This window comes from Aythya ferina (assembly GCF_964211825.1).
Source record: "Aythya ferina genome assembly, chromosome: 7".
Classification (NCBI taxonomy): Eukaryota; Metazoa; Chordata; class Aves; order Anseriformes; family Anatidae; genus Aythya; species Aythya ferina.
The window spans coordinates 8,266,855-8,289,873 of record NC_140302.1 but is presented as its reverse complement, the minus strand read 5'-3'; the positions used below and the strand labels follow the sequence as shown (position 1 = coordinate 8,289,873).

The following is a 23,019-nucleotide window of genomic DNA, read 5'->3' as shown; positions in this document are numbered from 1 at the left end:
TCACCGTCCCTGGGGGTGTTTAAGGTTGGACCTGGTGCTTGGGGACATGGTTTAGTGGGTGACATTGGTGGTAGAGGGATGGTTGGACCAGATGATTTTGGAGGTCTTTTCCCACATTAATGATTCTATGATTTTATAAAATTCCTTGGTGCTTGATGCAGCATCAAAGGGAGTCTCTGCAGAAAGCAGTCCCAGAGGTCAGATACACAGGCTTCAGCCTGCAGGGGCTGTGAGAATGATACTTCGGTGATTTTTTCCAAGCTGGAGATCTCTCAGATGGGAACAACTCAGGAGGAAGAGTCCACTGATCTACACCAGCTGTCCTGCTACATACCCCTATGTCTTTCTGCCTGGGAAAACCATTGGTACCCACTGATACTTCTGGAATTTACTGCGCTTTGCACAAGTGCCCCGTGTCCTCAGAGGAGCAGCAAGCTCTGTGATGCCGAGCAGCTGACAAAGTGCACATTCAGTTACCAGCAGAGGATCATGTTCCAGAAAGCAAATCTGAACTAGCACTTTTAACCCTGCTGGAGCTGAAAACCCATGCAACAGATCTGTTTTTGTGCTACAGTTGTTTCCCTTAACCTCTCCAGGTTGCACAGTCTGTAACTGAGCTCATCTCTTTGCTCATGATCTGTGCGTAACCATAATGACAAAGTCTCCCCTTGTGTCCATGCTGTCATTGCCACTACTCTGCAGGAACCACTTTGTCCAACTTCACTAAGTCTTACACTTGCAGTAATTGTTATCAGATTAAAACCTGAAAAATGTAGGTGTGAGAAACACAATTTCTCAGCTCTCCAGTGAGTGAATGGTGCAGCTCCTTTTGCCAAACCAGTTATTCTGATTTCTATCTTTATTAAAAACAGAATAAAACACCCCAAGTATTAAACAGTAGGTGTTGTCACAAAGTCCAAAGAAACATTGAGGTCTTCTGTTCTTTGGAGAGAAAACTGATGCCCTGTTTTTAATGCTCTCCATTTTTAAATATGCTGGCAAGGTTGACACCTGTTCACCTGTTGTTTCAAAGAACCTGTGAATTGAAGAGCTAAGTTTGAAGTGGCATGGTTTGTTTCTGAGTCAACAGATAACTTGATAGGAAGGCTTTTGGGTGTGAAGTTGTGTGTTTAGATACAGTGTAATTTCTGATGCATGAAGTTGCTTTCAGGTGGAGGTGAACCATTTGTCTCCATCCCCTTTGCAGAAGCATGTAAGCCATGCTTGTTGTGGGGTCTTCATCTTGCAACCCATTCTCCTCCAGCTCCTAGAATGGAAAGTGATCCAAATGAGATGCCAAACACTGGTTCAGTGGGTAAAAATAAGCAATATGATTCAAAGTAGTGGTCACCAGCGACAGAAGATGGGGAAGTTCCAGTCCTGTTATTGTCTCTTCCAAGAGCAGCAGCAAGGTCTGTAGCTCCGGTCATGCCCTGCGTGCCTTATTGCTGGAACGTTTGCCTGGTGACCTCTCAAGGTATGTTACACAACAGGTTGTGGAATGAAGTGAATGTTTGTGATTTCCTAGGAGTTGTGGGAGAAGAGGCATGTGACCTTTTTTTGAGTACGTTTACTGATCTCAAGTTGAGGGAACCTGTGGGTAGTTAGGGTCTGGCGGCCGGAAGATGTCGTGCTGTATGGAAAGGTGGAGCCCGTCCCTTGATGGACAGCAGCGTGTGGTCTGTGATGTAAGCAAGCGGAAGTGACGCTATGGGCCTCGGGTATATAATGCCATGTGACTCGACAATAAACGCCATTTGCCATCCACCACATTGGTGTCTGTGAGCCGATGGACCGAGCGGCCTGGGGTTGGTCGCCGTGCCGTTCCTGAACCAGGTCGCCACTGCCCCCTGAAGGCAACAAGTGGTGCCGAAACCCGGGAAAACTCCTGGATTCGGGTGAACGGCGGCCGGAGCGGTGGGACCAGCCCGGCGGGGAGGACGCTCCCGGACCAACAAGGAAGATGGAAACCCTTGTGAAGGTTGTATCAAAATTATGGAAGCTATGGGGTGGCTCAGCTGAGGAAGCCAGGGGTGCTGGTGGGGAACCAGAGTCTGAGGAAATCTGGGGGATACCACCGCCATGTGAGCCCCAGTACGGCACCGAACTAGAAGACGAAGAGTCGGGTGAAGAAACCTCCGGCGGGAACGGGGATGAAGTGCTAGGTTTTACTAACACGTGGAAATGGGGGAAAGAGAACGGCTGTGGGGACAACTGGGGAGTAGGTAGAAGCGCGAGAGAGGGGCAGAGAGCCGATCGGAACGGCCATCTGAAAAAACGCTCTGGTGGGGTAAACACCTCGCAGAGAAGGCGGGGCGAGCCACGAGGGAGCGAGCGGCCCGCCCAAAGGGCTGGGGGGCGGGGCCGGAGCAGGGAGCGGCCCCCCCGCAAGGCTAGTGGGCGGGGCCCGAACTCGATGGGAGGGTACTGGAACTCGGAGGTGAGCAGGCAGCCGAACTCCGACTCCGGATCAGATACAGATTCAAATTCGGAGGAGGAAACGGGGACACATAGCAAAAATATCCCCATCCGAAATAAAGCAGCACTGCGAGGGGGAGAAATTCCTCTCTCCGATTGGAGGAAAATTAAGATTGCGTGTGCCGTCTGGGCTCTTTCGGCCATGCTAGCATTCCCAGTCTGGGTGACAGATGGGGGGCAGAGGGTTCACTCACCAATAAACCCGAAGGATGTACAAGCGATTGTTAAAGCCATTGCAGATAAAGGGCTTCATTCTGCAATGGTCTCCACCCTCATAGATCGTGTTTTCAGGGGAGACAATATGCTCCCGTTTGATATAAAACAAACTTGTAGACTGATCTTTGGGGGGGGGATGATCACTTTTAAACAAGAACGGGAGGACAACTGTATGAGACAACTGGCCCAAGTTACTGGGGCAGATCAGCCACTATATGGCTCTAGCGTGCAGCGGCTAATGGGTGTGGACCCAACAGTGATCACCCCCCAGGCGCAAGCCCAGGGCCTGTGGGCCCATGAAGTTATGGCAACTCGTGCAGACAGAGAAGCTCCAAACAGCCAACGCCCCAACTTCCAGTGGAAAATGCTGCCTCAAGGAATGATCAACTCGCCTACTATCTGCCAGATCACAGTGGATCGGGCGCTGGCGCCAGTTCAGTGCAGTGACCTGACCGTGACTCAGAATAAAACTAATGAAAACTGAGTTTCTGTTCACAGGAATGGATCATCGGACACCCCTGTAACCTGTATACCCCGGTGACAAGAGAAGACAATAAGTCATCAAGCGTCCTGTCTAAGCCTGAGAGTTCCACACTGGCAGAACCCAGACGACAGCGAAGCGGCCTCTGTGGGTGGGGGGCTGTGATGCCTTTGTATGATCTTATCTTTGGACCTTGTATACTAAATAAGCTTGTGTTGTTTGTTAAAAGTTGGTTAGAGAAAGTTAACATTATGTTGGTAGAACACCAACAACTACTTTAAGAGTGTATTTACTCAGGGTTACCAGTTACCTCCTAGTTTTCTCCTGGTTATTGTGCTTTATGTTTTTTATTTAAGTTATGATGTCTACATTTTAAGATTGTTATATTTTAGCTAATTTGGTTGTGCATAGGGAGGGGGGAAATGTGGGTAGTTAGGGTCTGGCGGCCGGAAGATGTCGTGCTGTATGGAAAGGTGGAGCCCGTCCCTTGATGGACAGCAGCGTGTGGTCTGTGATGTAAGCAAGCGGAAGTGACGCTATGGGCCTCGGGTATATAATGCCATGTGACTCGACAATAAACGCCATTTGCCATCCACCACATTGGTGTCTGTGAGCCGATGGACCGAGCGGCCTGGGGTTGGTCGCCGTGCCGTTCCTGAACCAGGTCGCCACTGCCCCCTGAAGGCAACAGGAACCCTTGAGGAATTTGCCAGTTTTCAAAGAGCATGAGTTTTGGAAGCTGATGTTGCAGCAGACAGTATGGCATTCAAAAAGCTGTTATAACAGCGTCCCTTACAATGCTTATCAAAGGTGAGACTTTCAAGAAAATCCTTCTAATATATCTCTGTGTATATGAGTGTGTGCACGTGTATCTATACACATATGCATGAGTTAATAGTGGAAACGGTCTTCCAAATATTGATCCAGGAAATGCTGTCTAACTAAATAATTAGACCTTGGATTTTTATAACCTGAGGTCATTATCTAGACAGATCCAATCTGAATAAACCACTGACTATTCTGAAGGTTACCTGACTATGAGTTAGTTGCTTCCTTTTCTTAGTGTTTTTCAACTTAGTAATAACTTGCTGTATTAGCACTAGTTTTAGTTTTGTCATTTCCAAGTATTTTCAGGTTAATCTAGGAAACTTGGAGCATCCCACCCTGGGGGGTCTATTGAAAATGCCAGTATGTACCAAGGTGCTTCTCATTGTTTCCTGCTGGTGTGGAATTTCCATGTGTTCCTGGGGCTGCTAGTACCCTAAATGATGAAGAGGCTCCAGAAACGTCAGGGATTGATTTGTGGAGCAGTGTGTCCTGTAAGGTGCTGTTTGGAAGGTAGAGCAAGAAACTGGGGAGGTGGCCTGAGGGGGGAGTGTTGTTTCTGGGAACAGTGGAAGAGACCATGTCACCTGAACAGGGTAGATACTTGTTGCATATTCGTCATTTAGATCTTGTCTGATGTGACCTAAAAGTAAATCTAGCCAACAGGTAAGTGGGACTTTGGGTCTGGTGGTTTTTTGCTGGAGGTTGGCTTCCTCCCTTATGACAGCTACTGTGTCTGGTGTAGCTATTCAGGAAAGGACTTGAGCATTTTGACTTTGTAACTTGTGCTCATGCAGTCCTTTTGGACATTCTTAAAAATTGTGCTTTGCCTTTTTTGCAACATAAACTGGAAAGGAAGGCTTGGTGTGTTATGTTGGCTGGTTTTATTCAGGTTAGTGAGGTTGGTGCACAGCTGCATTAGATGTGAAGATGGGCACAGTTATGTACTTCCATAAAAGTACAGAATGATTTAATAGTGAAGGAAGCGCTTGCTGCAAGCAGTATCTTTCATGTTGTCAGTGAAGTCTTTTGAGCTTCCTCCCTTCAGTTTTGCTCACAGCAGTCTGCTAGGGGGCTCAGGCCCTGGAAGAACTAAAAGGTAATCCTGTGGCTAAATCATGCTGCTTTGCATAACTGTCACCCTTGGTCATAATACCAACAGTGTTCTTGGGGCTGTGGAACGCCAGGGCTGACTTCTTTCTGTGCATTGGCATGCTGTAGGGGATGTTTTGGGGGTTCCTCCCTTAATGCTTCACCAGTCACCAACCAACAATGCAGTGTGTGGCAGTGGGAAATTGCCTCTAAATCTTCTGAATGAAAATGAGAGCCAAAATATTTTGCCTTTTACAAACAGAGACAGAAGAGTAAAGTGGATGTTAGCCTAAAATACAGCAGCAAAAGCTGAAGGAGGGAGGAAAAAACCAGTGTTTGGACAAGGGTTCCTGCACTGCAGGTCTGTGTACTTCAACTGCTTTAAGATAACTTCTTACGTACCCTTTCACTGGGGAGTGAATGCAAGGTTAGGATTACCCATATGATTTTATTGTCCCTGCGGAAAGGGTGTAGAGGCGAACTACTGTAAGTTAAGAGCCCTTTGCAAAACAGTTCAATTATTAACATGCCTTCAGAGGTGTGTTATGTGAGCATCACAAATTTTATTGGCTTCCTGTGTTCAAAGAACTAACTGTGAGCAGGATTACAGTGATATCTTAGATGCTGGTTAAAACGTTCTCTCAAAACCCCTGACATTGTCTTCTAATCAATTTAACGTTTTAATCAACAAGCATACACAGTGGTGAACTTGGCACAAGTGACCTATTCAGGCAGGACTTCTCCCGGTGTATTTTAAGGAGTACTTCAGCATGTCTGAGAAATGAGAAGCAAACACACCAGGGAAATGTGGAAATAGGCCTGTACTCCTGTGCTAGGGTGTAAAAGGAAAATGCTGCTGTAATCACCAAGGTGCCTTTTCTGAGGAACAGTTGGTAGCCAGTTAATCCTGCTTTTGCAGCCATGCCTGATTCTTACTGTTTATGTCGGATAAGAAGGCAAGAGGACAGCCCACTCCTGCTCTCTTTGCAGCGCCTCTGCTTGCGTATGCATGTTAAGTGGGAGGGAGACAAGGAGAATCCCCACCTCCAAAACTTTGTGTGTGCTTTGAGAGAGACGTTTCTACTTCTTTGACTTGGAAAGTGGCCCTCGGTGCTTATATTTGGACACACATTCACCAAAATCCTAGTGACAGTCGATGCCCTTACAGTTCTGCATGGGTGATTAAGATGGTAGCATTCATTTGAGAACACATTTGAGCATCAGTGAAAGAAATGACAGGCTCTTTCTGGAAATCCTGTGGGTTCTGCAAGCTGTAGTCTGTTTAAATGCATTTGTTAAAGGTGCAGCTTCAACTCAGCCTGTCCTCAGCTTGGGGTGGGTGGATGTGCATGCATGCACGTGCATGCATGCACGTGCAGGTTATGATGGATTGGGTCAGAGGATTGGAAATGCTGCACGATACACCATGAATAAGCTAGAGCTGCTCTGCGGGGTGTTGCAGAGGGCTCTGGACAGGTACTTCTTGCCCATCCTGTGATGTGGAGAACACGACTGGCTGGCATCTTCAGGAACCGATAGCATCAAAACCATCAGAAATGCTTTTTAGCTGATGCTTCTGTGTCAAAGAAACGTTCAAGGTATTAAAAACAAGTGGTATCACAGAGTTGAATGCTGTCATCTTGTGTGCTAGAACAGAAGCGTGCTTCTCTTGTGCCATGATGCCTTGCTACTGCTGAACAGCTCCAGGAATGGAGCTCCTTGGTAGATCCTTTGGGCTCTGCCTTGCTGGGTGTGTTGGTGTCTGCGCACCAGCCTGCACCCCATTGCCTCTTGGATCTTGGTATCGAGTCCAGGAGCTTCCAGCAGGGACACAGGCAGTGTTGTGGCAGCTGATGGGCGGCTTTGGGGCATTGTGAAACTTGGCAGGGATGAGTGCCTGAGAGCACTCTGACGTGTTTGGGAGGGTGGCTGTTGTCAGGAGATAAGAGTGCGGTTACTCACCAGAACAGGGCCTTCCCCCTTTATCTCCCTTACTGGAGACTGGAGGGTGTTTGTGGGGTGGGTGGCAAGCATAAGCTGTGGCCTGAGCAGTCCTGCCTGCTGCTGCTGGCCCTAGCACGTGGCTGTGCACGAGGCTGGTGTCTGCAGAGCAGTTGGAGGGGATGGAGAGAAGCCTGTCACCATCGTGCCGCCCCTGGTGGATTTTGTTTAAGTGCATTTCAATTTTATGTTTTATCTTCGCTTCTGTGTGACTGCTTTCTCTATTGTAAAGCTATCTTGAAGACCCGGAGAAAAGGCTTTTGTCCCTCCCCCTGCATCAACTTGCTTGTTATCTCTTCTGATGCCTGGATCAGAGCCTGGGTGACTTTACCATCTCCTGCCAGAGAGAGTTTTGGGAAGGCTGCCGCGCACAGTAGCGGAGCTACTCTCTGTGTGATGCCACAAAGTAGGAGCAGAAGCACTCCAGCCCCCCTCCAGATCCAACAAATGCTGCTATAGGCCTCGTATGGACACAGGGTTCATCTGTGTTTCTGTGACTTTTGGGAAACGCTGTCTTTGAAGCGCAGCTGCCTAGGTTAGCACAGTGCTTTACAGCATATTCCAACTACTGGTAGATCTTGAGGCAATCTTCACGTTATAGTCACGGTAATGCTTTTAATAGGAGGCTATGTGATAGCACTGCTTTCTTAACACATAATAATAATTATATATATATTTTTTATAGTGACTCTTATGACTACGTGAGCAGCAGCCAGCAGCAGGTCTTCTGGGCTTTGACTCTCATAGTCACAGTGAGCTTCTAACCCAATGAACCAAGTTCTCTGGGTAGGAAGGCAATTTCAAGTAAGTAAGTGAATTTTGTGTTGTTAAGGACTTGTGTTTTGGAGCAGTGCGCTTCTTAATAAGTTGTTTATTGTAAGCTGATGTTATATGCGACCTGAATTTGGATTAATTCTTGTTTTGGATTTGCACTGGCAGGTAACCATTTCTGCTTTGGTTTAATCATTTTTCGTGTGTGTGCCAACGGCAGCCTTCAGCACTGGCAGTCTGTGGTCCTCGCTTGTGTATTTGTAACGTCTGATTTAATGTCCTCCAGCTGCATGGCAGTGTTTCATTTGGCACCTGTGCTGCCTGGTTGCTTTAAGGGAGGCTTTCATTCAATGACATAGCTTACTAGCAAATATATAATGATTCACTACATTTTATGTTAGCTTAGACACTAAGTGCTAGCCTGGTGCTTTCTCTCCATTCAAGAAAACAGTCCAACTCCAGCACTAAACTGTACAATCTTAGAGAGTCAGCTGAAGGATGTGTTAGATTGGTTCTTTTTTCCTTCCAGTTCAGAATAACTGAGAACAAAACTTCAGAGGATACAGTTGTGTATAAATACTACAAAAAGACTACATATAAGGAAATTTTTGCCCTTCTGGCTGTTGAAGCCTGTGATATACAGGGTAGACGGCCAGACTGGTGGTTGGAATGCCTGGTTTCTGTTCCCAGTTTTGGCTTTGACGTAGATGAATGACCTGCAAAGGAAAAATAAATTGGGCGTGTGCCCTTTTTTTGTTGCTTGTAGTTGTGTTTTGTTTTGTTTTTCTTTCAGTAATCCTTTGAAGCTGTGCAAGGATTTGCTGAGAGGTATCATTTAAGATTCTTTCATGGTTTTGTTGGGTTTGATCTCTGTAGAAAGGCCCGTGACTAATGTAAGAGCTACAGAGGGAGGTATCGTAAGAACTGGAAAATAAAAGCAGGAACTATTGAGCATAGACATTTTTGAGGAAAAAAAAGATGTATTTTAAACAGTCATTTGTTTGTGTGCAACCCTAGTGACTAGCATATTGAATGAAACAAGTTTTTGGTGCCCTCAGCTCTTAGTTGGAAAAGCTGCTTCCTTTTTCTCTAGATGCTCTTGAAAATCGGTGAGACTAAACTGGCTGGTCCTGCATGGCCTCAGTGACAGAGCAGAAGAGCAACTCTTGTGGTTCTGCCTAATCCGGTTGTAATTCTTCCTGTGGGTGCCCCAAGCAAACTTGTTTTTAGAAAAATTGGTTTTAGCACCTTTCCTGCAGAGGTCCCAGTGCTGTGCACCTCTAAATCTCAAGTGTCGTGCACTAAAGTATTAAATAGTGCTTCCACAGATAGTGTAGGAAATAGGGTCAGTGAACAGAAATAATGAGAAAAATACTGTGACTAAAAATCAGCAATGCTAAAATTGAGAAACTTTATTTATTTTTTTGCTGCATGTAATACTAATTACTTGGGGCACAGGTTAGTTTTGGAGTTGCTGCTTTCTGAAAGCTGACATCTATTTGACAGTTGTTCTAGACCAGAAATTTGAGACCGTTTTCGAGTCCTGAAACCTTTCTGTTTCCCCAAACGTATAAATACTGAGAGTGGAAGACACCTTTACCCCAGGCAGCAGAAGCTCCCCTCACTGTATTGATTCACCTTTTATTTCCTCTGGGTTCAATGCACAGATGCTATGAATAATGTAGTCATCTACTTCTTGAGTTAAATGCAGATTAAATAGGGGTTGAATATTATTACTGCACATATAGTGCAAGAGATGTGAGGTTGATTTGTTCCTGCTAAAAGAGAAAGGTTCAAACCAGGCACTGTTGGGCACGTGGCACAACTTTGTGATTTATGTTGAGAAATTACTCGCAGATGCATTGGTATCTTTGACTTCTGTGTGATTTGTGTACTTGTCTCAGTATATGACAGTGGATGCTCCAAACTCAGAGGGTCACAAAGTACCTGTTGCTGAAATCTAGGGGTCTAATATGGCAGAATAACAAGATTCTGCTGGCTCTTCAATGATGTTTATTTTGTGAATCGGTCATAAAAACAACCCTGTCCTCAACTGTTAGCTTTGCAGAACTTGAGCCTTAAAATAATCCAGGAAGCCTTTTGTTACATAAACATAACTCATCCTTCAGCTTGGTGCTATACTTGCTTGCTGCATATGCTTTAAAATTTAAACTGTGGCGTCTTGGAAGCAGAAACCCTCCCAAATTTTTATGTAGCACTTCATGTTCTGACCGTAGCAGCCCTCTCCACGTGGAGAGCAAAGCAAATGATTGCTGCATCATCAGTGTAACAGTGACTGTTGAAAGCAGATATTGTGCCGTGTAAAGCACTTTTGTGGCTGGAACTGAACTTCTCTTGATGATTCTTGTTTAAACTTACTGCTAACAGGTATGCTTATACCTACCGTATTTAATTCCACAGGAGTAGACCTTCCAGGTATGTGGTATCTTTCTGTAAATATTGCTTCTACCAAGCAACTTGGGCAAAAAAAAAAAAAAAAAAAAAGGAAGTGTATGAATATGGCGAGGGATTGGAATAGTTAAAATTAAATTCCAGTGCAGACTACATGGTGGTTTAACAGCCATGGGATTTTCAGCCATTAGATTTCCCAATTAAATGAGCAACAGTTGGCTAGAACAGGTGCTCTAAAAGAAAAAAAAAAAAGTGAAATGTCAAATGCATGGGAGATAATCTCCATTAAAAGTGCTGTCTGTGGCTTCTGGGTGTTGTCTTGCACACGTAAGAGCACCTTGGGGAAAACTATTAATCACGTAACTGACTGCAAATTTAGGGGTTTTGTGGCATTGACTTCTTAAGTGATTACTTTGCTGCCAGGGATGACTGAGCTTGAAGCTGCCGATGAGTCTGGAGGTGATCCAAAACGAAAGGTTTAACTGAGCTTTGGAGCAGGTATTTTGTGCCCTTCACCTGGTTTGTTCGAGTTGATCCGATTTGACTCTGGTATCTTCCCTAGCCTTTGCTACTTATTTAATATGTCTGGTTCTCAGCAAGTGGGTACCACAAAGCAGGTTGCTGTCAATAGTTCGTGTTGTTTCCCCATTTGTTTTCCCTTAAACACAGAGCTTGGGAAAGGCAAAAGGTGCAACAGCAGGAAGTGACTGCTGCTTATGGAAACAGGCTGTACCTGCCCAGGGTACTCCTTAATCCAGAGAATGAATCTTCCTTCTTGAGATTGTTTGTCAACTGCGTTAGCAATGACTGGCCCTTTGTCCTGGGGCATTGCTCTGAGGTTGATTCACAGCTTATAGAAAAGAGAAAATGAGCTTTACGTTATGCTGTGGATCTTCTGCTGGTGCTCCTTCTGGCTTTGGCTGAACCATTGCTACTGATCAGTTCCCACGTATATACCTGAGCCTTTGGTTGGGCTTGGCCACTGCCTGGCTGCTTCCAAGTGCCTGAGCATCTACCTGGCACACCTGGGGGTGGGGCAGGACTCTAGGCAAGCACTGAAGCTCCTCATAGCCCCAGCCGTGCTCTGCTTGAGGAGCAAATGTCTGTACATGCAGGCTCTGTCTGAAGGGCATTTAGTGCAATGAAGTACAGCACAGCTTTTTTGCAACTTTTTTCACTTCCTTTGGAGGCTGAGCATACGCTCAGGGCTGCTCCCTGTGGCTCTTCCTCCATCTCTTAGCATGCAGATGAAATTCCAACTATTATGTTACTAACAGCCTAGTGCAAATGTTATTTTGTGCTGAAGCTGTTCTGGAAATGGTTCAAAATGTGTTGTTTACATCTTGCCGGTCTCTAATTGTGCTTTGCTCCCTGGCTGCGAGTTAGAAATGTAAAGACTAAGCACGTTTGGCTTGCAGTTTGGAGTGATACTCTGCATTTATATCTGGTCTCTTTGCGTTCAGAAAACTTGCATTCAAAGCATTTGAAGCATAATCAGGCCATCCTTGTAGTCTGCAACCCAGGCAGACTACAGCCTGGTGATACTTGTAGGCTCTTTTGTCTTTTTGGAAGCTGTATTATTAATCTGTTGTTTTCCCCCAACTTCAATCATGTGAGGTATCCAGCACGCTGTATTCCCATGTTGAATTAGACCCTACTAAATAGCTTTCTTATCAGAGACTCTTATGGCCTCATTTTGCACATTATTTTAGCAATGGACATAGCTGTTCTAAACTAGTCTGTGGCTTTGCAGTTTTATTATTCCACAGATCATATGGTTATCAGGATTCTTACACAAGATGCTTTCTTTCAGTTCATTTAATTGTTTTTCTGTGTTCACATGGATCTGTGTTTGCAGGATGCCTTAAAACAAGAATTTTTTTTTCTGTCCTTTGCTTCTTCCCCCTTCCTCTGCTGTCCCCATTTCCATTGAAGAGTTGAAAGACTGTTAACAGCTGTTTTGACAGGAGATTTGCATGTACTTCTTAGGAAGCTAATATGTTGTAGCTGATGTATTTTGCTCCATGGTGATAGATATGTAGAAAAGGATGGGTAGAGTATTGGGTTTTAAAACGTTGAAGGATTTTACAGTCCCTACTGAGGATGTCTGCTCTGTCACCAAAGTCCTCTGTGGCTGTCCTAGTTGTTCAAATCGTGTGTGCATCCAAGCTACATCAAATTTTTGCTAGGCAAATCTAAATATCATCTTCTTTAGAGCACTCTCCTGCCTTGAGGCTACTCCCTGCCATTTTCTGGGTTGTGGAGCTCTTCATTTCAGCTGTCTCCTGACACTGATGAATTGTTAAATTCCCCAAGCTTTACTAATAGTTTCTTGGAATGCTCATGTAAATATAGCCCTGGAAGCACCCTTACCTGTACAGCACGTCATGAAGGGTGAGTGGCAGCAGAGGTGAGAAACACGCTTTGCACAAACGCTGTTTTTAGTGTTCCGATATGCTAACTCTGCTTGCAGAGTTGCTTTAGGTGTTTGGTAGAAGCTGTCAGCAACCCAAATTAGGCCAATGCCCTCCTCAGCCCAATGCAGCTACTTGCCTGCCCCCTGCCAAAGATTTGGATGGTCTGCATCTGCCAGCACAACCGCCCTTTCATTGTGCTGGTTTGTCCGACTCTGTCTGCTCCAAAAATAATAATCCTGCATGAGAAACATTTAAATGAAGCCAGCAGCAGATGTGAAATGGAGTGCTGTAGACAAGGCAGAGGTAGGATAACAGGTCTGGGCATAGCAGGAACAGGGAAAGCATGTGTCTCAGCTGAAATCAATTACAACACCTAGCCTGCTCTTCCGCTTCATATATTTGTCTTCTGTGTTTCAGTCTTCTGTGAAGTTTCTGTGGGCAGGCAGCTGAAAAACAAGAATGTAGAGACACTGATTCTGATTTTTGCATTGCTGTACAGTTTTTGCTGATTCTCTTCCTGTCTTCAGACAGTTTATCTGGCAAACCTACTGCTAAATGGATGATCTAATTCCCAGTGAATTCTGTGATCTTAAATATTACCCTGCATCACAGAAATTATTTGAAAAGTGGTGTGTATTCTTCAAGCTGTCGGTTGTCTTTCAGCATCCTCTCGGTGTTCTTTCATCTGTTGCTCGTTCTGAAGCTGAGATGAACTTACCTGTCAGCAGTTACAAGGCCGTCTCTTCTTGTCTCCTGCTCCTTAATCACAGCTGTACCTCGCAGTTTAAATGTTGTTTACAGAGGAGATACGGCAAGTAGCTGTGTTGTAGCTGCTCCTTCTCTAAACGTTTTTTTTCATACTCCAGTAATATTCAGCACAAGGTTGTGTTTGTGCTCTGTAAGGATGTCAGCTTGCTTTTGGTTTGCAAAGCCAACACGTGGTCTCTCTTTGTCACTGCTAAGGACTAATTAATACTATGGGCAAGTCTATCAAAACTAAAGGACATCTCTGTCCATAAGTCACTGCTAGCTTTGAAGTATCAGTTAGGTTTGGGGTTTGCTGGCAAGGTGGTAACAGCTTCGAGCCACATATGGGTTCTTCTAAGTGATCTGTTTTTAGAGCAATAGTCGTGATAGTTTAAGATACTTGATCACAAATATCATAACCACAAAATTGCAACTTGTGTACAAAAATACACCAATTTTTGCCAGATTTCATCAAAGAGTTCTGTTGAGATACAGGTTGTGTAACGAATAGACAGCACCCTCATTGGATTTTAATGTTACCTGATATGCTATGAATGCCATGCTAAAATTATGAAATGCAGGAGCATACCACAAGGATAAAGAGCTTAACACTTTTGTGACTGTTACTTGGCCACATTCTGTAGGATTCAGACTTACAGACTGCATCAGGCCGTGCTTTAGCTCCTGTTTGCTGAGCTGAAGCAGCTGGTATGCAAGGGAGCTCATTCTGTGTGGAGGGGAAAGTACATTGGGTACTTGGCTTCATGGCTTGAATTCATCACTGCTCGCACACACAACCGCCTAGCAGAAAGGTGAGGGGGTAACAACAGATAAGATGTTTGCATTTCTTCACTGTCAAGAAGTGGCTTAGTTAGGAGGCTTTAATTGGAGCCTTGAATGCAGCCTTGATACTTGCAGTCTTTAAATACATACAGCTGACTTCAAATCAGCATAGCTTGTGCATGGTGTATCGGTCTGGCATGTGGCATTCTTGTCCTAAAGCAACATTTGATGAGAAGTACCTCGTCCTCCCTCCCAGCACAGTGTGAAGTGCCACTTCTGGTCTGGCCAGAACTGTAAGGAGGGCTTAAGGTAAGGCAAGGGAAGGCAGCTGCTTTTTGGCAATTTCTGGCATAACAACATTCATCTTCATCTGTGTTTGATCAAAGATGGAAGGCACAGTAACCCTGTGTGTGCCCTGCTCGTGCTTTGCTTCTTGCTGTTCAGAGATGGGATTCTGGGGGCGGAGGGTTTAATTTAGCTGTTCATAAGGAGGGTGTGCAAGACAGCATACACTGAAACAAGAGACACTGATGTTAGCTGGAGTGCTTTCTGGTGGCTGTTGAATTGTTACAAACCCAAGAAGTAGCCAGAAAATCTCTTTTCACAGGCTTCTTCTCTTATGGAGTTCTGTGTCATCTGCTTTCCTTATCTTGATGGAGTGACTGGGAGGGAGAGGTGAGGCCAACTTCCTGCAAATTTCTCTCCCACTGTAGGGAACAACCAAGTGCAGAAGAACTGCTGGATTCTCAGTCATCTTTTTGAGTCTGCAGTGGCAGCAGGGAGGCACAGAGGCTGCGATGAAAATGGGAGTCGAGTTGTGAAGCTTGCACAGAAAGAGTACAGAGTAATTCAGGATACGGGAGAGTCTTGAGGAGGAGTGTAGAGCTTGGCAAACTATCTCATTGCTCCTTCCCTGTCTTTTACCCTTGCTTGAGCTGCTTGGACCCCAATGAAAAGGGCGCACTGGAAGCAGTCAGTATGGCTAGCCACTGAAAGCCATGCATCTGCCAAATAGGAATCTTGGTCCTGTCTCTCACAGTGATGTCCCCAGGTATTTTAGTTTTGTGTTTTCGAAGTCCCGCCATGCATCTCAACTCTGTTACATTCATTTGTAGATAAATTGTTTCATGTCTTCCACGTTTTTGGCTGTTGAGCTGTTCAAGAGTACATCCAGTGTCAGTAGCCGGCAGTCCCTGTACATTGTGAATGTGGGATGGAGAAGGGAAGGGAGCATCCAACAGCCAGATTGAGGGAGAGGAGGTAAGAGCTGGTGAGACTCTCCTGAGGGGTAGCCTTAGGCCAGGCAGTGCCTTTTCCAAGGCCTCATTCCCATAATTTTAATTTTACAAGGGAGGACTTGTGGAAACCTGAAATTCAAGACCAGGATGTGGAGTCCCAAGAGCAAGTTCCTGGACCTGTTGATGTAATCTCTCATTCTTTCCTAAAGTGAGGCATTTGATGCTCACTTATGAGTGAAAGTCTTGTTATCACTGCAACCAGATCAATCCTGTCTATTCCAAACACTGTCACAAACAGTGCAGCAGGAGTGCCAGACAGACTGGCCTAAGAAAGAGCTTTATTTTCACTCCACAGCCTTGCAAGGTAGATGAGAAGCCTAAGAATTTTTTTCTTAAGTGAACTTGCATCAACACTCATGCAGATTGTTGTCTGCATCCTGCTACTGCTTGCTTGTGCAAGGTTCATTGTTGCTGCACAAGTCACACTACAGCTGAAGTTCTTCCTCTAGCCACTGCTTGTTGGAGAAATGTCCACTTAAGTTGTGTTTTTTTTTTTTTTTAACATTTCTGTGCTGATTGCTGAGTTTTAGCAGGAAAATATTTCTATTCGGCCAGTGGTGATTTGGGGTTGACTGAAAATAAGTGCTTCAAAGCAGATCTGTACTGACACTTTGTGTTGGGAGGAATTTGCAGTTTCAGGTACTGAACCCTGGGGAAAAAAAAAATACTTCCTGGCAGGAATTTTGGGATACAGCCCTGCCCCTTGGCAAGCTGTGCCTAACATGGCACAAAATATAGTGGGTGTGCTGCTCCCACGTGAAGAGAGGAAGCAAGCATGTGTCCAGCCTAGAGGAGGTGAAGAATCTGGTATACGGTGAGAGGTTAGTGACGCTGCAAAGTAGCTAAGGGTAACTAAAAACAAACAAACAACAAGAACAACACCACAAAAAAGAGGTTTTTCCTGTGCGCATCAATACAGGTCATTTTGCTGATACTATATCAGGAAATAATAAATACAAAGAGGGAGGAAGGCTTTAATTTTATTCTTATTTAATTTGGAGAGCTGCACAACAGCCAGAAAGGCAAAGAAGGTAATGAATGTTCCTGAGAACAAAACAACAAGCTACTGCTAAATATATATACATTTTAAATATATTTTATAAATGTATTTGTATATCCATGATTCCCTGCGTCCTCAATGCCAGCTGCTCTACCATCTCAAAAAAAAAAAAAAAAAAAAAGGAAAGTGTGGCAAAGGATGATGAAGGTAATCAAAGGCACACAGCAGCTTTTGTATAAGAGGAGCTGTATAAACTTTGGCTCTACATCTTGGAGAAGAAATGGTTGTGAGTGGAGGAAGTGAGAAGAGGAATGTTATGAAAAGCATGAGTAGAGCATGACTCTGCTCAGGCCCTCACCATTCAAAAAAAAAGCAGCCTCAAATAAAATGAGGAAGCAACAAGCTTATAACAAGGGAAAGTTTTTTTCTTTGAGTAATGCTTTCTTTTCAGTGGTGTGCAGTTAAGTGTGGGTATTCCCTGCTGCAGGTGCTGGAAGAGCAGAGGTTGAAAGGAGATAGGATAAAATCTAGCTGTGTCTATTAAAGATGGCATCTCCTGGCTCAGAGAGAGAGGCTACTGAAGCAATGTTTTAGAGGAAGGTAGTGTCTTCTTTGCTAAACTTGCTACAGAAGCATGAAATTTAATTTTATATGTATGTAATTAACTATGTTTTCAAATGCCGTGTCATATCTATTTGTGCTAACACTGGGGCTGCAAGTTGGAGGAGCAGATTAGATGTGGGAACTCTTGGCTTCTTCATGATTTGAATTTCTTGGAAGCTAATGAGAAACAGGCATGTAGAGGCAAATGATTCAGGTGATCAGAAGTTGGCATTTAGCTTCAGGTTATAGCTGAAGGGATTGCACTGCTGAAGTCACCTGGGCAGTGAGGAGGGGAAAGGTTTCCTGCACAGCACACTGCTTGGAACTACCGGGTATGTTTTACTCAGCTACTGTGTAAAACCACCAAATTTCTCAGATTCTGGGGCTTGGCAGTGTGTGGGTGTTGGAGGCTCTAGTAGAAGGAGAATAGAGATGGAAGAAAGTCCTTCGGAGGGGATTTGATGTGCTAGAAAGAAATTGGCAGCTATAAACTGTGAACCACTTACCATTTTGTGTAGAGAGGAAAGACTGAGGAGGAGATGTTTAAAAATTTATGCTGGACTGGCTGGGGTGAAAACCCAAGTGCGGGTAAGGATGGAGCTTACAGGCACACAAACAGCAGCTTTGCAGCGACATAGAGCTGAATAGCGATGCCCTGAAGCTGGAGAAGGCAGTGGCAGCATGCTGGATGAGTCTCAGTTCACAACAGGCTTCATCCTAAGGCATGGATTCAGTGACCTGCTTGGCAACCTCACGAGCAGATATGTAGTGATTTATCCCTCGTCTGATCCCTTCTCTGTCTCTGGTGCTCTCTGATTGCTCTTGTCTATTGCAATGAAGGGGCCTCAGCTGTCTTTTCGAGTGAGGTACAAAGCTGTTGACCTGCTTCGCTTCCTGTAAAAAACAAGTGGTAGTTCTTAAGACAGTAAGAACAGGATTTCTGAATGTGCTTGGACTGAATTTGCTACGAGGAACTGAAAAAGTGTAAAAGGTGAGTGACAGGAAAGCGTGTATTTATTGCACAGTGACAGTAGATTCATAGCTTAATTTATAAATATTATTTATATATATAGCTATAAGCAGTTAGGAAATCGGATTTAAAAGCCTAAACTTTGCTATAATCTAAAGATCTTTCTACTTTTTTTTTTTTTTCTATCCCATCTGCTGAGTTCTTCACTCAGGGCTGAGACGTCACATGGCAGCAAGAGAGCCATGAGAAGTGATGCATCTTGGTATCCCATGGTAACTCTCTTCCTTCATTTTTAGCTCGTTTGCTTTGCTACCGAACAGAATAACCTGACTGTGGGATAAGATTTGCTTTGCTCAAAAAAGGTGAGGGTTAAGATGTGATGTTTTTACTCACCAAAATGATTTGCCTGTGGTAATCCCAACTGGCCTTTACAAAATAAAACAAACCCAGAAAACCCAGAAAACTAGGTGCTCACCAGCCTAATTTCTCAACCTGCACGAAGCTTTGGGGGGGGCTTTTGCTGTGCGTTTGCCATTCAGGATGTTGAAGCTTGTGTGAGAAACTTGCAAACCACAAGTATATCTCCTACAAGCATCTGTTGGGCTCAGAGGTAAAACATGCAGCAAAGCTATATTTGCAGTTTGAGTCTTACAGTTAGCAGGTTTTGCTGCTGGAAACTTGTTAGGTGATTTTTTTTCTTTTAAACTCCATCATCTTTTTAGCTGTTTTATATAGTTACTGACTTGATCTTTAATTAGCAACATTTAACATATCTTAGAAGAAAAGCTCTTGGTTTTGCATTCGGATGTGTTGATATTATTTAGGATTCTGCTTTTGTTTTTTAAAATGTATTGCTTACACCCATTTTCTGTTCTACACCTAAATATTTACTGCTACCTATATTGTATCCAAAGAGCAGCAGTACCATCTGTCAGCCAATGCTGCAAAAGCAGTAGCTCCTCGCCTAATTGAAAAGTGTCTGGTGTTTGAAGTGCATGGGAGACTTTGAACCCATTGTGTGTCCTGCTTCCGAGCTCTGCTGGACTCTTTGTAACTGCTTCCTTAGTACAAGCCCCTTTAAAACCTAATAAACCTGGCCGAACTTTTCCCTGTAAAATCAAATTTTTTTGCTTTGGGGGATGGTATAGTTATCAGAGCAAAGAATTAAGCAGGGCTCTGACAAAAGGGCTCTTGCTGCTAGGTGGCTTGCACAGACTGGAGGAGCTGTGGCAGAGCTTTGCTGCCTGGCAGGGATGTGTTTGCTGTGGCTGCAGTTAGGAGCAGGTTGATGTCGTTTCGGTTCCTGTGGCAGAGAGGTAAAGCAGAAGTTCTGGGAGCAAAGGCACCACCAGCGCATAGCAATGACTCATTTTGGGGCTCCTTTTCTTTGCTGCACTTGACAGGGCGAGTACAGCCAGGACAGTTCTGTGCAAGGAGGCTTGGAGAAGTAGCTTTGACCAAGTTTCGGCTTCCTGGATGTGGCGGGTGGTTGAACTGCGTGATGCTTGCTCTCAGCAGGCTGCTGAGCTGTCCTCTGGCACACAACATACATAGAGGCACACGCACAGCTGGAAGCATTACACAGCCCCTCTGGTCTGCGTGGGCTCTTTGTAGCGGTGCCAGTGCAGGGGAGGGAGGCTCAGCCCAGGTATTTGGTGCTGGGTCGCATGCGCTGGCTTTGCAGCTCCGTGCGGCCTTGCGCTCGCTGGAGCTGGGCACTCATAGCAGGAGTGCAATGTGCTTCCTTCCGAACGACGGGCGGCTTGTGGCACCCAAAAACAGCAGGGAAAGAATCACTCCTCTAACTGCAGGAGAAAAGCAAGTCTGTTTACAGCAGGAATCAGAGAGAGTTTATTAAATTGCACTTGACTTTTTCCCCTGCATTTTCTGCATAGAATATTAGAATATGATGATTGAAGCATGAATTGCTTAGGCAGCTGAAGTGCTTGGCCTTTCTTTTAGCTGTTAATTGAAGTAGCTCTGACTTAGTGTAAAAAAAAAAAAAAAAAAAAAGGCAAAAGAAAAAAAACTATACCTTTCCAAGGGTGAAAGCATGTGCTTCTTATTTTGAGAGCAGATTTCTGCAAGTCTGTGAGCATATTTACCAAGCTGACTCTTACATCTGCAAAAACATCTAGCAAAACAAAAGCATCTCATACATCTGCTTTTTTTTTGTTGTTGTTCCGTCACTTGGATTATAGCATTGAATTGCCAATACTCATTGGAAATTGAGAGAGCTCAGGAGTCCTTCCCAGACTGGCCTGTCCTTCCTGGCAGCAGGGGAGAAGGAAATGAACTAAAGAAAAAGAACTGAGTTTCCAGTGCAATGAAGTAATAAAGAGCAGTATAGCACAAGTATGATGTGGAAAGTGATGTAATGTGAATAATATTAAGAGTATGCAACCATTGACTGTGCTGGAAACAAAAGTAAGTGTCAGGAGAAAGACAGGGAGTTTAAAGTCCATGGCTAAAGATTTCTAACACAAACAATAGGAAGTTTGCTTCTCAGGACAGAAAATCATATGTATGTTCAAAGGCAAGAGGAATAACATCCTTTGAAGATGAGCAGTTTGTGTGGATATGGGTTCAGTGTCTGAGGACTGCTACCTTGTAATCAGAAGTTTATAATTTAAATGTTTAAGTAAATGTAGAATATTTAATAGGTAGAGAAGGTATCTTCATCTAGATAAGATTAAAAACTGTATCAGCTACCTTGCAGTCCAGTTTGTCATTCTTTTTCCCACCAAAAGCCTGTGCTTTCACCTCCAGTATTTCCTGCTGCTCACATATATCAGCCAGGCTTTGGAAGCTGCCTGCAGTGATTGCTTGTACCTGCTGAACTGCTGATGCTTGGTCTGTCTTGAAATGGTTAACAATATGCTGTTTACTCACTATCATCTGATGCAAAATACTACTATGCCACTGTTGGAGGAATGCAGCACTGAAATTAGCTTCCCACTTGAGGAAACTGGAGATTGCAGCTGCAGTTTGAGAAGTTGGAGCTGGAGGAAGGAGGACTGTGTGGTGTATAGCAAAGAGAATTGATATGGGGATCTTACATTTATGTGGGGAGCTGCATCTGAAATGGTGTGAGCAGGCTGCAATGTTTGTTGTTTTTTTTCCCAACAAACGTCTGTAACTTTTCTCTGGTATTGTCTCATGGCCTAGGCTCCTTTAAATATTTTATTATTGCATTTCGTTGGTACTGCTGAGGTTTTGAGTTACTGTGTGGGAAAGTGCTGTTACACTGATGATATACTTAAATTTTTGCTGTGCTGTGAAGGTCCTTGTGGTAGCTTTTGCATTTTTATTTTTAGAGCTATGGTTATGTCGGTTTATGGCTTAAAAGAAACCAGCAGGGGTGAGGAGGAACCCTCCAAACAAGCCAAACTGTCAGCAGCAGCAAAGCTACAGTGCTTTGGCATAGTGGGAGGGCAAGACCTTGTAGCAGCACAGATAGGAAATGGCTAAGGAAATGAGGTCCCTAGCTGCTCTGCTTGGGCTGTGCTAATGTCCTCTCACCACGGAGAATTGCTGTGGTCTCCTCCCTCGCTTAGAAAATAGCATAACAGAGGGAAACCCTGGAGCAGAGGGGTCAGCTCTGGAGATGGCCAGGGAAGGAATGGTGCAGAACATCTGGGTCGGAAGGGCAGAGGCCTGCCCTGCACCTTGGGAGTAGTGAGATGACGAGAGAACTCTGTGGGACCCAGACAGGCAGAGAAGATTCCCCCTGGGATCATCGCCCTTTTGGGCTGTAGGTCAGGGGGAAGATGAGCCCCTGCACAGACATCACCTGCTGTTGCTTTGTCTCCATGCATATTCTGCAGATTTGTAACAGGGGAATTCAGCTTTTATATTGCAAGGAATGCCTGTTCGTGTAGCAGGTAGAACAAAACAAGGAGCAGCTATTGTAATAAGGTGAGTATCTGGCTCCTGTGAAGTGTTGACTACAGAAAGTACAGAGAGGTGTATTATCCGTCTTACGGGACTCCATCAGACTGTGTGTGGTGAGCTTTTTTTTTTTTTTTTTTTGGACCACACAGCAGGCCAAGGAATAAAAGGTAGATGCTGGTTTGGTCAGAATTGCTGGGGAAAGCCTTTTGGCAAGAGCACAGTGCTGTCTGCAAGTGAGGCTTAGCCTTGCAGGCAGCTGGGTCACTGAGGGACAGGCCGGTTCTTCATCGGTGGTGGTTTTTTGTTTTACCATTGGCCTCAAAACACACCGTCACGTGTCTGAGTTGCACCTAGGGAATTACCTCTGTAGGAATTAAAATTAAGAACAAATCATTTGTCCAGTAGATCTGCAGCTTTCTTTTCTTTGTGCTTCCAGCCAGAGATCCTGGACTTATTCTAGTCCATGGGAAGACTTCTTATACTGCTGTGATCAACATCTGCAGGTAATAACAGCTGCATGAAGAGGTGTAGCACTGGGAGGAATGTCCACAGGTAATGCCAGTGGTGCAGAAGGTCTGTCCTTGAGCTGATACCACTTAAGTTGGCTGGTCTGGTCTGCACAAGGGAGGACTTGAGCTGTTCCCTCTAACATTTTTATGGTCTGTCGCTGGAAACTGCGGAGCTGGGCAGGAAACTTGCTGAACCTTGACAGCGTAGCTGGCTTTGATGCGTGAAGATGAAAGGAGAAGGCTTGAGGAGAAGCTCAAAAGCATCCCAAAGGATGCTTCTGGAGAGTTTGGGTGGATGAAATGGCTCTGCAGGGACTGACAGAGCCCGTATGAGCCCAGATATAATTATTCGAAAAAGCCTATGGCAGAGTTGTACTGGAGTGGGGAACTGTACTGTATTTTGACATGGAAAGTCAAGGAAATGGGGTTTTTGTTCCCCACTATGTGTTATAATAGTGGTGGAGGATTTCTGTTGGAATCTCTTACTTCCTGTGGGAATCTGTGTCTCCTTCCTTTCTGCTG

General features: G+C 44.7%; 1 protein-coding gene across 22 annotated transcripts in view; it reads left to right on the top strand.

Annotated features, from left to right (window-relative positions):
* Window positions 1–23,019, top strand: part of SGMS1 (sphingomyelin synthase 1) — an 89,135-nt gene that overhangs the window by 17,034 nt on the left and 49,082 nt on the right. For 2 of the 22 annotated variants that reach the window (XM_084525180.1, XM_084525170.1), the window contains exons 1-2: window positions 7,119–7,628; window positions 7,779–7,897. The exons of 4 other annotated variants lie outside the window; for them this stretch is intronic. The gene's annotated coding sequence lies outside the window, so the exon portion shown is untranslated. Of the gene's footprint in view, window positions 1–7,062; window positions 7,700–7,778; window positions 7,902–18,305; window positions 18,367–18,390; window positions 18,457–22,424; window positions 22,492–22,520; window positions 22,541–23,019 lie in introns of those variants that run through there. 16 more of the 22 variants (XM_084525186.1, XM_084525178.1, XM_084525192.1 and 13 more) reach the window with 15 other exon arrangements.